This window comes from Candoia aspera, chromosome 1 (genome assembly GCF_035149785.1).
Source record: "Candoia aspera isolate rCanAsp1 chromosome 1, rCanAsp1.hap2, whole genome shotgun sequence".
Classification (NCBI taxonomy): domain Eukaryota; kingdom Metazoa; phylum Chordata; class Lepidosauria; order Squamata; family Boidae; genus Candoia; species Candoia aspera.
The window spans coordinates 129,731,809-129,746,751 of NC_086153.1; the positions used below are offsets into that span (position 1 = coordinate 129,731,809).

Genomic DNA, 14,943 nt, shown 5'->3' on the forward strand with positions numbered 1-14,943 from the left:
GAAATCAAATCACAGGAAAATTTTCACAAGCAGGAGGTGGGCAGGGAACAGCCAGTGAAGAGCTTCTTTAATCAATTAAAAGTTACCTGCAGATAATCCAAATAAAAAGAATCTCACTGTGGAAATGGCAGCTCATTCAAATCCATTAGGTCAACATATTTACCAAAGAAACTTGGTGAAAGCTTTAGAAGTAATTGGAGACCAAACCTGGAAGGCTTCCAGAGTTAATTATCATGCACAATAATCTCCTTTCTTTACTTTTCTAGCTGACCACTGCAAACAAGCTCATTCCAAAACCACATCCACTATTTTTGTTTGCCTCTTTATGTAATACATTTCACCTCAAACATGCAATTTTAGTTCATACCTTGGCTGAATTTCCAGGGCTGCATAAATCCCCCATCACAATTTATGCACAAGATTGATTATCCTTCAGTGTTATGCCCTTATTTTATTTGTTTACATGACTGGGAGCAGTTTTTAGATTTGTAATCAGCTGACCAGATATAACAGAGAAAAGAATTATAGTAGGCTGAACAAAGCTCTCTCTCTCTGTGACACTGTGACACACAAATTCCCCTTCTTCATTGCAGTGATTGCTGTAGGAACTCCAAGTATTCTTGATTCTGTAAGGGAAAGAGAGGTTTATACAGACACTATTCTAAGCATGTTTACTTAGAACTAAATAATAAAATGGGTATGTTCATACGACACACCTTGTTTAGTCTGAATTGCTTCTCCATGATTCTGGGGCCAGACAACCCTTCATACCTAGGGTGAAGCTCCATTTGATTGGGAGCAGATGCTGTTAATAGGTCTACCACATCTGCAAATATCCAGAAGACTACAATAGATATCAACAAAGAGTTGTGTTTTTCTGTATAACTATTCCCATTTGAATTTTTGAAACCAGAGATGGTAGCCCTACTTTAATGATCTTCCAGCTACCTTTTTATTGGCTGGCCTGCTGTCACTTCTCTTTTTTTAATAAAAATAAAAACTCAATGATAGTTCATTAGCTTCACTACCCATCACCATCAACTCTCTTTCTGCCTCCATTTCACCCTTTCACCCTCGATGTGCCTAAGGTTATTATTTGAAGGGAAATTTGGTAAGCGGTTAGAAGTTGGTATTCTACAATGCAATATTTTGTGTTTACACAGAAATAAGCCTTACTGCACAATGGGACTTTCTCCCAAGTCACAATGGAACAGTAGAAATTTATTCAGACATAAGCCCCCTTCAGATCAATAGCATAGTATTGGCTGTCAATTTGCCTTGAACTACAGTTTTCATACAGCAGTGTAGATGTGTCAAAACCTAGTGATCACAGATCAGGGGAAGAAAGAAGGTGGCAAGCCTAAAGTCTGGCATTTCCACTTGGACTAAGAATGAAGCAACAGTTGATGAAGTTGAAGAACCAAGAATGAGGAGCTGATGATGTTGTGATCAGAAATAGACTGGGTTATAGTGGTTGAATAAATCACAATGGGCTGAGTTAGTACAATTTTCTAAGCCACAATGACCTAAGGCTGACACAACACACTAGGTGCAAACCAAGCAAACCACGATATGGCTAAGTACAATGTGGAGTAGGGATGCTTAGGGTAGGCAGTCAGACTTTTTTGTGACAGAACTCCTGGGCCTTTAAGACTTACATGGTAGACATACAGCCAGCAGACTTTCCCCCATTCTGGCAGTTGTTGAATAATTGCTGCCCATTAAAAGCTGTTGAAGAAAAAGGCAGCCCAGGCTGAGCCAGAAATCACATGCCCTGTAGGGCATATATGATGGGCTACCCATCTGGCTGTCTTTTGTCCAGTTGATGCTGAACAGAACAAATGGAAGTGCTTTAGTGAATACGTGTGTATTTGCACTAAATGTGTCCTTTGTCCTTTCTGAAGTTGAAAATCTAAAACAAGTTTCAATCAGATGCATGGAAACCTGTGGCCTCCCTGATGTTGCTGAGCTGCATCTCCCCGTATTCTTTGCCATTGGCTATGCTGGGTCCAGCTGCTGGGAACTGTAGTTCAGCATCATCCACAGGGCTCAAAAGCAAAGTTCCCAGAACATAAGAAGTTCAGACTCATCTTTCACTAAAAAAAAGTGACTCATGAAAAAAAAAAGGATTGGCAAAAGGAAAACCAAAAAACATACAAGAGCCATAAGTAGCAACACTATTATTATATCCAATTCAACGATAACAAGAAATACCAAAGATTCTCCTCCCTTCCTTTTTATATGGCCATTGAGTTGATCTAGCAAAATTAGCAAAGAAGAGGTTGCTGATTTTCTTAGAGATGTCAGAAAGAGTTGCCATCTGACCCAAGAAAAGATGCAGCTGACTCTACCATTAGCAACTGCTTGATCTGCAAAAAGCATTTCACAACATGGAGGTGAGCCAACCACATCTTCTGCAAATACAGCAAAGAGTCCTGTGGCACCTAAAGACTAACCCTTTCATGATTGCATAAGCTGTCATAGATCACAGTCCATTCTATCAGAAGCATGGGGTACAGGCCCTGCCCCTTTGGCTCCTGCTAATGTCAACTGATAACACAACTGTTATAACTGCCAGTAAAAGCATCAGCAACCTGAATGAGGTTTGTTCACCTTGCATAAATAAAAAGGGAACAAACCTACTTTCGCAAGTTCAACATGCCCACAGGAGGTGTAAATAACTATCCTGGGATATCCTGCTCTGTATACAAATGATGTTGATTTAATGATGCTGAAGTAATTTCTGGCATTCCAACTGTGTGTGAATTCAATTAGCAGTTTCTGTCAAGCTCCTTTAAAAAGGTTGCACGTGCACGAAACCAGGCAGCACTTAATTGGGCAGGTTGTGTGAAAATACAGTTGTGTATACCTTGTTTTAAACTCCCATTTAGTAATCAACTCCTTAGCAAGAGAGGAGTGGCTAAGACTGGTGACCATTGCATTTCAGGCTCTCAAGAGAAAAGATACTGAAGAGCTGTAAGATGTGTCTTTCCAGACCTAATCAAGTACACACTCTGGCCTTTGTGCTCCACCAAATTAAGTCTCAAGTAAGTGTCTTGGTTTTAGACTATTTAAAATGTCTTTCATGGAAGTGTATAGGCTGAACGCAAGCCTTGCTGCAGAGGCTTATATGTTTCCTTATATGCAGTTAAAACAGTAAGATTCCTTCACTTCAACAGGACAAGGAAGGAATGTTCATGCTTCTTTTTCTTTCTTTTCTCTTTAGAAATCCAGAAATACCATCCCCACAATTCCAGCGTTCCTAAGTAAACAGAGTGATGATAAATGCAGTGTTAAGCGATTGTTTGTTTTAGCATTTCCCAGATAAGCCACAATTGGTTGGGTACACACAACACACTGAGCTGTGGTTTATAAGGCACATTTGGCCAAACTTCCACAACAAGCTGAGCCAAAACCAACACAAACCTATTTTGGCTAAGCCTGATGTGAGAACTGAGCCAGAGAGTCAACCTAAGGGCATGCAATTATGTGCATTTATCTAGAATGAAGTCTCCCTGAAGCCAATAGGGCTTAGACCTAAAGAGAGATGTCTAGAATGATAGTGAAAGAAGCTACATATGAGAGGGTGGGTGACTTCCTTCAGCCAGTGGGGCCTTCTGGCATTTGGAAATCCTGTTTGGGTGCCCTGAAGGGGGCTTGCACATTAACTATACATTTGCCATGGAAAAATAATAAAATATCCTTTTAATAGAAGATAAAGTGATTGTTTCCCCTCCTGCTCCTTCCTATCCAAACTTTTTTCTTTCTTTCTTTTATTTTTCTGGAAAAAGAGGCACACCCTTCCCAACAAAGAGCTGAAAGGCAGCTGCCTACTATTTTTATTTCCTCATAGTATCTAGGAGGCCTCAAGGCATTCTTGTCAAGCTCCTCAAGTGATTTGTTCTAAAAGAAACTTAAAGACAATCTATCAAAAGTTTAACCAGGTGGAGCCAGTGGTCTGCTGGGTACCAAGACTGGAGCCTTCAGGGACATGGGTGTTCCCAGGCAGGCACCGGGCTGCCTGCCCTTTTGCATATAGTGCTTTGTTAACCCAACTAGTAAGTGGGTCTTGTTAAAACAAAACGTATTTTTCCATTGTCTGCACATTCCTCCAAAAAGCCCAGACTAATAACCGAAGGTCAATTTTCTTGTTGGGGGATCGATATATTGATTTTGCAGTCTTATACATGAGTATCTCCAGAAAAGGATTCCTGGTGCTACCAGTCAAAAGACATGATGTAATTACTCTGTCTTTCCTATAACAGACTGTTTTTTCTAGTAAGAAAGAAAATATTAGAAATGTAGTGGTAGGTTATGCTGCTTCCCTCCATAAAATGCAATGAATAAGGCAAGGCAATTGCAGGATAAAAGCTTTTCCTGGAAGAAGGGTGTGTCTGCTCAAAAATAAGAGCCCAGAGATCAGTGGAACTCCTCTGTGGAAGGGGGAAAGGTCACAAAACACACCTCACTTATGGACAAAACGAAACTAATCCTACCTGTATGTTCATGCCACATTATATAATTTATAATTTATAATCTAGTTATTAACTAGATTTAATAATCTAGTTATTAACTAGGATTTTCACACTTTGTGGAAAATTCCATGTCTATTTTTTATTGTTTGCCTTTCCAAAGTTAGGAGCAGTGAATTAATCTTTGAAATTAAATTAAATTACTGGCTGCATATTTTCCCTTGGAATTTGCTTGTGCAATTATTCTGCAGGTCCTAACCCACCCTCATCTTGCTTCAGTGTGGTGGAGAGCTTGCTGTCCAAATCATGTGACAGTTTAAAGTGTTGTGCTCCTATTCATGTGCTGAATGATTTTTAAAAATTACTTTCATTTTTGCTAATGTATATTTTTTAATATCCAGGCAAGTGACTTAAATGGATCTGAAGTTTCTTAGCCTGAGAAGACAAATCTAATTTAATAAAGTTTGTGACTTGACTTTAAGTCCAACCTATGTTTCATTTTGTATTTTCTGTCCTCTTAAGTGGGCATTTCTACAAGTAGGGAATTAGCTCTCATGTAGGCTTGGATGAAATAATTCAATGTTCATAGCAGATACCCCACTGCACCACATAGTATGTTTTCCTTCTCCTCTTGCAACATTTAATTCTTATTCCTCAGTGCTGAAGAGAGGTGTAGTCTAATTTAATGAAATGTTGAGTAGTTTAATTCATTTTATTCAGCCAGTGATGCTGATGACGAAGTATTGTGCCTTGCATCCTTTTTGGCAATCTCTCTCGACCTGATGCCTTCCAGAGACTTCAACATTCCTAGCTACAGTATTGGTCATGGATTCTGAGAACTCTAGTTTGAACCCATCTGGAAAGCAAAAGGTTGGGAAAAGGTGCTTTGTACTGTAACACTTGAATCTCTCATAATGGTGATGTTATGTAATGATCTGGAGAAATTCCCATTAACTGTGCATACAATGGGAAAGTACAAACCATTATTCCATATTTTGCCTCTGATGGATTCATGAGTATGCTATGTGAAGACAACATTCTTCCTGATTTGGAAATAACAATGGAAGTAATAGTAGAGCTTTGGAAGATTTCAGTTCCATTCAGAATATTAGATACTACTGCCATAAGACCTGATCATCTTTTGCAGGGATACTGTTGAATGAGTTTGCCTGTGACTCTGCAAAGAAAGTGCAAACAACGTTCTTCAAAAGAGCATAATTTCTCTATAGCAATGAACAAAACTTTCAGACAGGCCAATTCATCCATGATCAGCAGGAAAATCTCTGTATTCTTAGGAGTAGAGAAGTCGTGGAGGGCTCCATCTCTCAAGCAAACAGATACTGAATGAAAAGGAAGCTCAGAATCTAGCTGGAAGTCCCAAAGTCCAATCAAGGCCCCTCCAGGGAAAGATTTTGAAATTCTGAGCATGTTTCATGATTGTACATGAATTATGACCAGCTGTGGAAGGGATGGAAGAGAATCGTTTGTCTTATAGCCTGACAGTTACAAAAAGCAGCTCAGTGTCTTGGAAAAGTACAACATAAAGTACAATGAGAAAGAAGAAAATCAGAAGAATACTTCACAATTCACAATAAAAAGGTATGTGGTCATATGACCATGGTAGCTGATGCAAAATAAATTTCGGGGCTGTTTTTATTCTCTTCAGAATTCTGTGTGTTAAATCTCGAGACATGAATAGAAATTATTGTGAGAGTTTAGTGCTAGCAAGTTGACTGTAGAAACCAAATCCATGTTTACAACCTCCTCCCTTTTTTTTTTCAGAATTGGAGCAAAGTACTTTTACCTAGATTTTTTGTTGTTGTTGTTCATTCGTTCAGTCGCTTCCAACTCTTCATGACTTCATGGACCAGCCCACTTACTCCTTTGCCCCCAAGGGGCAAGGATATACTTTCTCTTTTGATCCACCTGGCACATATGTTTCACGTTTCCCTATGCCTATCATTAAACCACCACATATAGACACAAGAGAGTTAAATAAATAGGTATACTATAGTTCTGTTCTGTATAAATCTGGTGTATGGAGTTTCTGCATTTGTTCTGAAATATCACCCATAGAATCTCAGGTTTTTAGGAGTTTTATGCTTGTTCAGACATTAAATCCATCTGTGGGTATTCAGTGATGCTCAAAGTACAATAGATTAACTGGGTGGAGAAGTGGGGGGGGGGGTTCTCTCCCTCCCCCAAACACGTAATGCAATAGATCTAACTATGGATATTGTCTCTATCAGCCCGGCACCTAGTACAAGCTTAGATTGCTTTTTACAGTCTTTCACAGTCAGAGATTATGATAGAGCCATCACCCTACACTGAGAGGCAGTGTGGTATGATGGTGAAGGTGTTGGACTAGGAACAGTGAGCTTTAGGTTCTAGTCTGCCTTCAACCATGGAAGCTCACCAAGTGACTTTGAACCAGTAATTCTCCCTCAGTCCAACCTTCCTTACAGCGGTATTGTTGGGCAGAAAAATGAGCACTGCACTGCACCTAGATATATGCTCATACCAAATAAAAATATTATTAAATATTTGTAAGTTCCATTTATCTTTGAGTGAAGAAAAAAACATTGCCTACCTATTGAGGCAGCTGACTCACCATATTTGGAAATGCAATGCTGAAGCAGCTAAACCTGTTTTGCTCTTGTCTGAGACAGCAGGATTAGAACAATGGGCTATAAGAGGAGGAAAAAAATTATGGCCCAGAATATTTAAAAGAAGGTAGAGCACATTTAGCGGCTTTGCAAGTATATATTTCTTTCTCAAAACAAAGATTCAAAATGAATGATAATAGTATTGCATTCAGCACACAGACTGGTCTTGGGTGACTTTATGAAGTCTCTTTATGGTTTTTTTAAAAATATATATGAATATAAAAGATTTTAACAGTATTTCTGTAGTTATATACAGGCCAGGGCATTACTCCAAGATCTACTGACTACTCACTTCCTACAGTTCTGCCAAGGTATTCACCCTATCCCTTCTCTATACTATAGAATGTAAACATAAATGAATAGCATTGGTTAAGCAATCCGAATAACCAACCTCCTTTTCTGATAAGATAAACTTGGAACCCATTTACTATCTCAGCAGTGCTTGAAAAAGGTAACTCCCAGCCTTGAACTTGGTTTGGGGAGGACTAGTTCATGGCATACTTAAATATTTTATCAAGAACTACTCTCCACTTCAGTAAAACTACTACATAGCTCCACATTCTTCCTCAGAAACAAGGTTTGCCTTGGCCCTTGTCACCCCTTCCAATGTGGGCTTTCAGCTCTCAATCTTCTGTATCATCCTGGCTCTTTTTCCTACTCCCATCCGGTTTACATATGGCTTGGATTCAACGCCTGTTCGGTTTCCAGATGCTGTAATCATCTCCAGTTAGAGAGACATCAAGATAGAGCTATCATCACTCCAAAAGCCCTGGTGACCACTAGATGGGATTAAAGAGTTCAGGTTTTAATGATCATCCAGATTTTTTTCAGCCCAGAGATGGTAGCACTAAAAAACCCCAGTACAGTATATGCAATCTAAATTTCAATAAAGTCCTCCATATGAGATCCCAATAGTAAAATACTGTACTTGTTCAACATAGGAATTAATGAAGTTTTAAGACGTCATATGATTGGTGGAAAAGGGCAACCTTCTAGCCTCTTAATTATTTCACAGGTGAAACTGAAAGTTTTCAGTTACAATAGCTGGAGAGAAAAGGGATCAATGGAATGTGTAGATTTCCTCACACTAGCAAGATTAATCAAAATATTCAAGTATGTGAGATCAGCAGCCTTTACAACTTATTAAATTACAATGTAATCCTAAATTTATTTACTCAAGGTTGAATTTAATGATCGATTTCTATCTTGCTGTTCCTCCAGAAAAAGTAATATACCTTTTACAATGTATACAGCAACTCTTACAGGTAATCTGGACTTAGAGATGGTGACTGGTCCATGTTTCCTTGGTATTGCTATGATCTGAACATGGGGGCTTCCTTGTTCTGTTCCAACGCTCTTATTATTATACCACACCAGCTTTCAGACAGGGTGGAATGGTGTTCTTCAACCAGCAAAATGGACACTACTGGCAAATCAAATTCCTCTCTCCTCACCGTTCCTTGTACATACAGTATTTAAAGAATTTTCCGAAGGCCAATCCTTGGAGAGGATTAAGAAGAGGAACGTTGGAAAAATTACTACAATATGAGCAGAGGTCCACTTGCATTGAGTATTTCCTTCCAAAATAACTCTAAGTTCAATGAGTCAGAAGCTTAACGAGTTTCCTCTCAGGAAACTGATACAAGTCTTAGTGGCATAACATTTTTTTTAAATGGAGATTTTGCTTGTTGTATTTGCTGAGAAAGTCAGAATTTATTTTCTTTGGGTACCAGACCTTGAGTTGGTGGAAGAGTATGATGGCATATTATTTGCTGCCCTGATTGCCTATTCTGCCTCTGTAATGAAGCCACTAACTAGAATTGTTCTTATTGTTTTAATGTGACACAATTTTAGGGAAGTGATGGGTGGATTGCCCTGACTTCATTGCCCCTTACACCAAGCATTTCCTGCCAGCTGGGAAACCACCACCAATGACCACGGCTGCTTCGTATGGCCCATTTCACCTCTCAAGTTGCCTCACTAATAGATTGTGAGCACAGGTGCTCCATATCTGTGACATCTCAGGCTACTTCTAAACAAAGGTCTAGTGCTCTTCTGTAAAAGTGCTAAAACCATGTCTCAAAATAACCCACCTAGCAGGTAGCAGACTCAGAGGAAGGGCACAGGATGAAATGGGAGAAAGTAATCAATAATGAACAAGTTCCATCCTCAGCTACTGCTGAAAAGGAACAGCAGAGCTGGCAGTGAGTGCACTTCTGGTTTTGTAACTGGCAGCATCTGGAAGTAGCCTGTGGAAGAGTACAAACAGAACTTGCCTGGGTAATAAAAGAGTACAGGCAAACAGAACTTGCCTGGGTAATAAAAAGAGTAAAAGTAAAGCCATGTGAAATCTCTTGTTGGCAGAAGCAGCAGAAATCCCGTAATAGAGCCAGTGGTAACAGCAAGATACAGCTGACAGAACATGGCTTCTTTTCCAGTCTGAATCAACCTTCTGTACAGCACAGAAAGAGAGTGCTAGAAGTGTTTGTTAAAGACAGGTAAAGCTGTATTTAAAACAGCACTAAAACTGTGTTTGTAAAGAGTTCTTCCAAAAGTACACATCTGTACAGGAAGTCTTGGGTAATTGGGACCAGAATTTCCATCACTACTGTAAGCAATGCGGTCGTATAGTGCAACATCACATTACTGGATCACTTAGTGACAGCAATCCCAGCACTCCCAGTTGCTGTTGTTAAGCAAGGATCATGGGTCGTTAAGTGAGTCCCAGGCAGCTCGCAAGCAGTCTGGCAGGTAGGTAAGGAGCAACGCAAGGCACAGCGCAAGCACAGCAGAGCTGGGGGTGGCTCCTGCCAGGCAGCGGAGGGTGTGAACAACTTACCAGAGTGACTTGCGACCTTCCCTGCTGTCTTCCCTATTGACTTCACTTGTGGGAAGCTGGCAGGGAAGGCTGCAAATGGCAATCCTGAGACCATGGGATGCTGCAATTGTCATAAATGCGGGCTGGTTGCCAAGAGCCCAGATCACGATCACATGACCACGAGGGTGCCAGGAGGGCTGGGACTTCGAGGACCAGTCCTAAGCACCACTCATTCAGCACTGTCATAACTTCAAAAGGTCATTAAACGAGTGGTCGTTAACAAGGGCTACCTGATATTTGTAAAGTTTCCATAAGCACTGGCTTCTTAGTCAGGCACTATGCAGGCAGATGCCTATGCTAAAGTCAGGTGTCTGTTCTTTTCTGAAGCCTAAACAAAAATGGCCACAGAAGGCCATGCCCAGAGATAGGAGGGAAGGGGGTCACCCCATAGTAACCAAAAATAACCACTAGGAACTCGACAGATCCCAACCCAAGTACAGCATCAACTATTGATTCTTTAAATTCATGAAAATTCATGAAGTCTGCCAGATTGTATCCACAGCCAAAACTGCACACGAAGAAGAGAGAAAATGCTGCTTTAAAATTGGAACACCTAAAAATATTTATTATTTTAAAGCATTTATAAACAGCACACTTCTGGTCGGACCAGTCTTCAGTGATTAAAGCAAGGAACATCATCAAAATTCTGAATCTGGTGAAAATTACCAGCTAAAACTCACTAGTAACATCAACTCCCAGACCGCAGAAAAACAAAAATATTGAAGGTAAAGATATCAACCTACCATGTAACAACACCCAGAAGAAGGCTTGAATATAAAAATAAGTCTTTAGCCTCTTAAAAGAGGAAAGGAGCAGTCCAAACCTCTAGGGGAAGGAACAAGCTATGATTTGGAGGTGAAAAAAGCCAATGCCATTAAACCATGGCTGTGTTCTTCTTTGGACCTGAGAAAGAGGCCTGCTTTCCTTCCGCCTTCCCTTCTTGATCAGCCTAGTAAGTGGAGATGAACACTGTGCTGCCTCCAGCTGTTTGAAAAGGACATATAATTTATATCCATGTACCTTCTTATTCTACATTTGTAAAATCTGGACATCCTGAATGAATGTGTGTTGCAGGGAGCCTGTGTGGGTTTTTTGCATTACAGTACCATAAACTCCTCCTCATTTCTGTGAGGCTGATTTTATTTCTTTCAACGAAAATATGCCCAGTTTCCATTGAGGTATTTTATGTAAACGCTCTGCTCCATATCTTATTCTTGGGATTTATCCTCTGGGTTTATGCTTCTCATCTAGGCTTCAAATGCAAGTTGATATGCTCTCCTTTTTAGGTTTACACTGGAAAAACTAATCTGAAGGGGAATAACAGTGTCATCTAATTGGTTGCTGGCTTTATTTTCAGCTGACATTGTTCTTAGATTTCTTTTTTGGTTCATCATTGGTTAAGCCACTTAGTACAGCACTCTCGTGTACACATTGCATTAAGGTATGATTTGTTTTAATCCAAGCTGATTGAAAATTCTTTGGCCTGAGCGAGAAATAACACTATGGCAGGGGTGTTGTGTGAACCCAGCCACCCACTGTGATTTGTAAATCAGGGTTTATGACTCAGTGTATTGCGTGAGCCCAGACATAGGCTCAGCCTTCTTTGTCATCTTTCTCAAAAAGGTGATGCAGACTGAACCCAAAGGGAGAGGAAAGCAAATAAGTAGCAGTCATACAGAGTAACAACGAGCGAGCAGTGAGCACATTTTCCCCCAAAGCTCCCCCGATCAGCATTGTGAAGGTGCATCAGTAAAAAAAAAAAAAAAATGGTGTACTGCTGCTATTCTTATGGATCAGTCTCTAGAGAAAAAGAACTGAGTGCCCTAAAGGCAACCACCTTTAGCCTGGTTGTTTGTCTTGCCCTTGACATGATTTATGGAGTTAATACATTGTGTTCTAAAAATATCTTAACAGAGTTTAGTGCATTTTTATTGAAGCTAATAGGACTTCCAGAAAGGAGTAGGGACAGATCTGATCATGGATCAAGTCACCCCATATAAAATAAAGCCACAGCTGGATAGTGCTCTTTCATACTGCAGCCACATTTATTTATTTATTATTTTATTTTATTTGTGCAAAAGGAGAATTCCCATTTGATGTTGATGAATATTGTTGCATTGTGACAGTGTTTGGCTATTCTGTTATGCACTTAGTAATGTTAAAATTCATTGGAGAGATGTCTGACTTGGCCCCCTTCTCAGCCTCCTGGCATTATTACTAGACATCAGTGCTACCTACCAGTCTTAAATACAAACCCCAAAGCCTTTCTTTAAAGTGGGGGTGGGGTGGGGGGGTGGGGGGGACTACTTTCACAGAGAGAAGAATTTGTTTTATTTCTGTTGTGAATCTAAGGGTTTAGGACAAGGAATCTCTTGTTGGCTGGCATATGAGCATCAATCGCTGAGCAATCTCTGTGCTCATCTATTGGCCAGAAAGGACAAGTTATGATTCATGGCTGGTTCTCTGTGAGCCCTACAGAATTGCAAAGAAATAGACATGCCAGTTGCAGTTGCATCCTGGGGATCATAAATCATCTAAAAAGCTTCCTCAAGACCTATTTCATTTTTATTGTGAGATCTGACCCTTGGGCAACCAGAAGCCAAGTCACAACTAAGTGCCCAGAATTTTCCCCAAAAGGCAGCTACTGTATTTCTTGCCATTAATAAGGCAAACAATCCTGGCATTCATTACAGAGAAAAGCACTAATATATAAATACAAATGTAAATATATATTTTAACTGGTATGGGGCCAGGTTATCTGAGGAACCACTTCTCCCCAGTTATATCTGCCTGTCCCATCAGATCTGAGAGAAGGCATGCTGCAGGTCCCATCTGCTAGGGAATTACACTTGGCAGATCCCAGGAGACGGGCCTTCTCTGCTGTGGTACCTGCCTTATGGAACATTCTCCCCCCTGATGTGAGGTTAGCTCCATCCCTGTTAATGTTCCAAAGATCCCTCAAGACCTGGCTATGTCATCAGGCCTGGGGGTCCCAGGGAACTGATGAAATCCTGAGATGGCTCCATTACTGCCGTTAACATTCACTCTCTCTTGTGCCTTGTGGTTTTTACATTTTAGTAATGACTGTTTTTATATATTTATTATTTTAATTAATTGTTGTACACAGCCCAGAGTCACTTTTTGTGAGATGAGTGGCCATATAAATTTGATAAATTTGATAAATACATACATACATAAAATTACCTGCAGAGAAAAATACTTTACCCATCTGAAAAAGAGGCAGGCTGCAAAACTTGGTGGAATTAACAGCCCGCAGTGGTTGGACAAAAGGCATCTAGTTTGGAACATATAAGAGAAGAAGAGAAAACAAAATTAGGGTTGTGTCATCCCAGTGTTCTGCCAGGAAGTTGGTTAGATATTTAGGAAAAAATCAGAGAAATAGGCTGATGTTAATGTAATCATTTCTTATTGAAGTTCTGAATTAAGAGATACCCTTTGAGAGTTTTGCTAGAATGATATGTAACTGTTAAAAATCAATTGTGTAATATACGTACATAAGTGAGAATCAGTGTGATATAACACTAAGATAGGCAATGATTTCCAGATGTGGATTACAATTCCCATAATCCCAACTAGCATGGCCAGTGGTTACAGATCACATCTTGGAGGTCACCAGCTAACAGGAAACCTCCTGTCAATCAAGATAGTGACCAATGGCTGACCTGCTTTTTCTGTCTTACTTAGAAAGGCCCTCTTCTCAGCAGTAATATGCAGGACACATCACGCTGGCAAAGTCTCACTTCTGCTCAACAGGACTTGGTTATGAGTCTGTTTATTCCTGAAAGACTTAAGCCTGTTCCAATCATACAAAATTGAAAAGTAAGTTTTGATCCAAGAGAGCATTTTCATTGGTTAATCAGAGTGCTGTGAGCTGATCTGAACTCTCAGTTGTGGACCAGCACAGAAGGATAACATTTCATTAGGGGAAGAGGGAGCAAAATAAGGGTATGTGGCTGGCCACATTCAAGACGTTGAGCACTGAGAAAGTAAACGAATCCCAAGCAATGGCTGCCTTGCCCCTAAATAGAACTCCAATAAGAAAGAGTTCAATGAGATCATTGGCCAGCTATTCATGTCACTCTCAGAGTCCACCATCCCACTTGCCTCCCAACCTTCTCCATATATGGAAGATGCAATACTGTATAATTCCAGACGCAGCAGCACCTGCTCTCTAGAACACCATACCATCTTAGGTTCAGGTGACTCCCAACTCTGCTCATCTTTTGCAAAGCCTTGAAGACCTGCCTGTTTTCACAGGCATGGGGACCAAGAGAATACTGGAGCCCACGCTATTGGATAGGGAATGAGCAAGCTGTGAGAAGCAAAGCCAAAAGTGTGCCCACGCTTCTGGTGAATGGTGTGTTAGGGAACCACTTTGTATTAATTGATTGGGAATGGTGCTTTTTTAAAAATACGCATGTATTTATATTGTATTTTGATTCTTGTTAGCCGCCCAGAGTTGCATCGATGAGATGGGTGGCCATGTAAATCAATATGAGTAAAATAAAATGTTAAGCCAGAATCTAACAAGCCACAATGTGTTGAGTTCACACATTGCCTTACATAGTATGTTTGGTTTTGCCTTCACATATATGACTCCAGAGAGCCAGTTTGGTGTAATGGTTAAGACAAGAAATTGGGAGATCATAAAGCCAGCTGGGTGATTTGGGGCCAATCATTCTCTCTCAGCCCTAGGAAGAAGGCAATGGCAAACCACTTCTGAAAAGCTTGCCAATAAAACACCAAAAGTCAAGACTGACTTGAAGGCACTACATAAATAAACCTAGCTTATTCCACAAATCATGGCTTAGTATAATGCTAACTGCTCTCAGAATCTGCTGAACATTTTACATGTTGATTTTCATTTACTCTTCCTGCATTTTGCAATAGTAGAATCACAAATAGA

At 40.1% G+C, this 14,943-nt stretch overlaps 1 long non-coding RNA gene across 1 annotated transcript; it reads left to right on the plus strand.

The window, feature by feature from the left end:
• Positions 1-5,718: 5,718 nt before the first annotated feature.
• Positions 5,719-8,886, plus strand: LOC134504383 (uncharacterized). Its single transcript, XR_010068647.1, has 3 exons — positions 5,719-6,071; positions 7,385-7,449; positions 8,360-8,886. It is a non-coding gene; the product is annotated as an uncharacterized LOC134504383 (long non-coding RNA).
• The last annotated feature ends 6,057 nt before the right edge of the window (positions 8,887-14,943 follow it).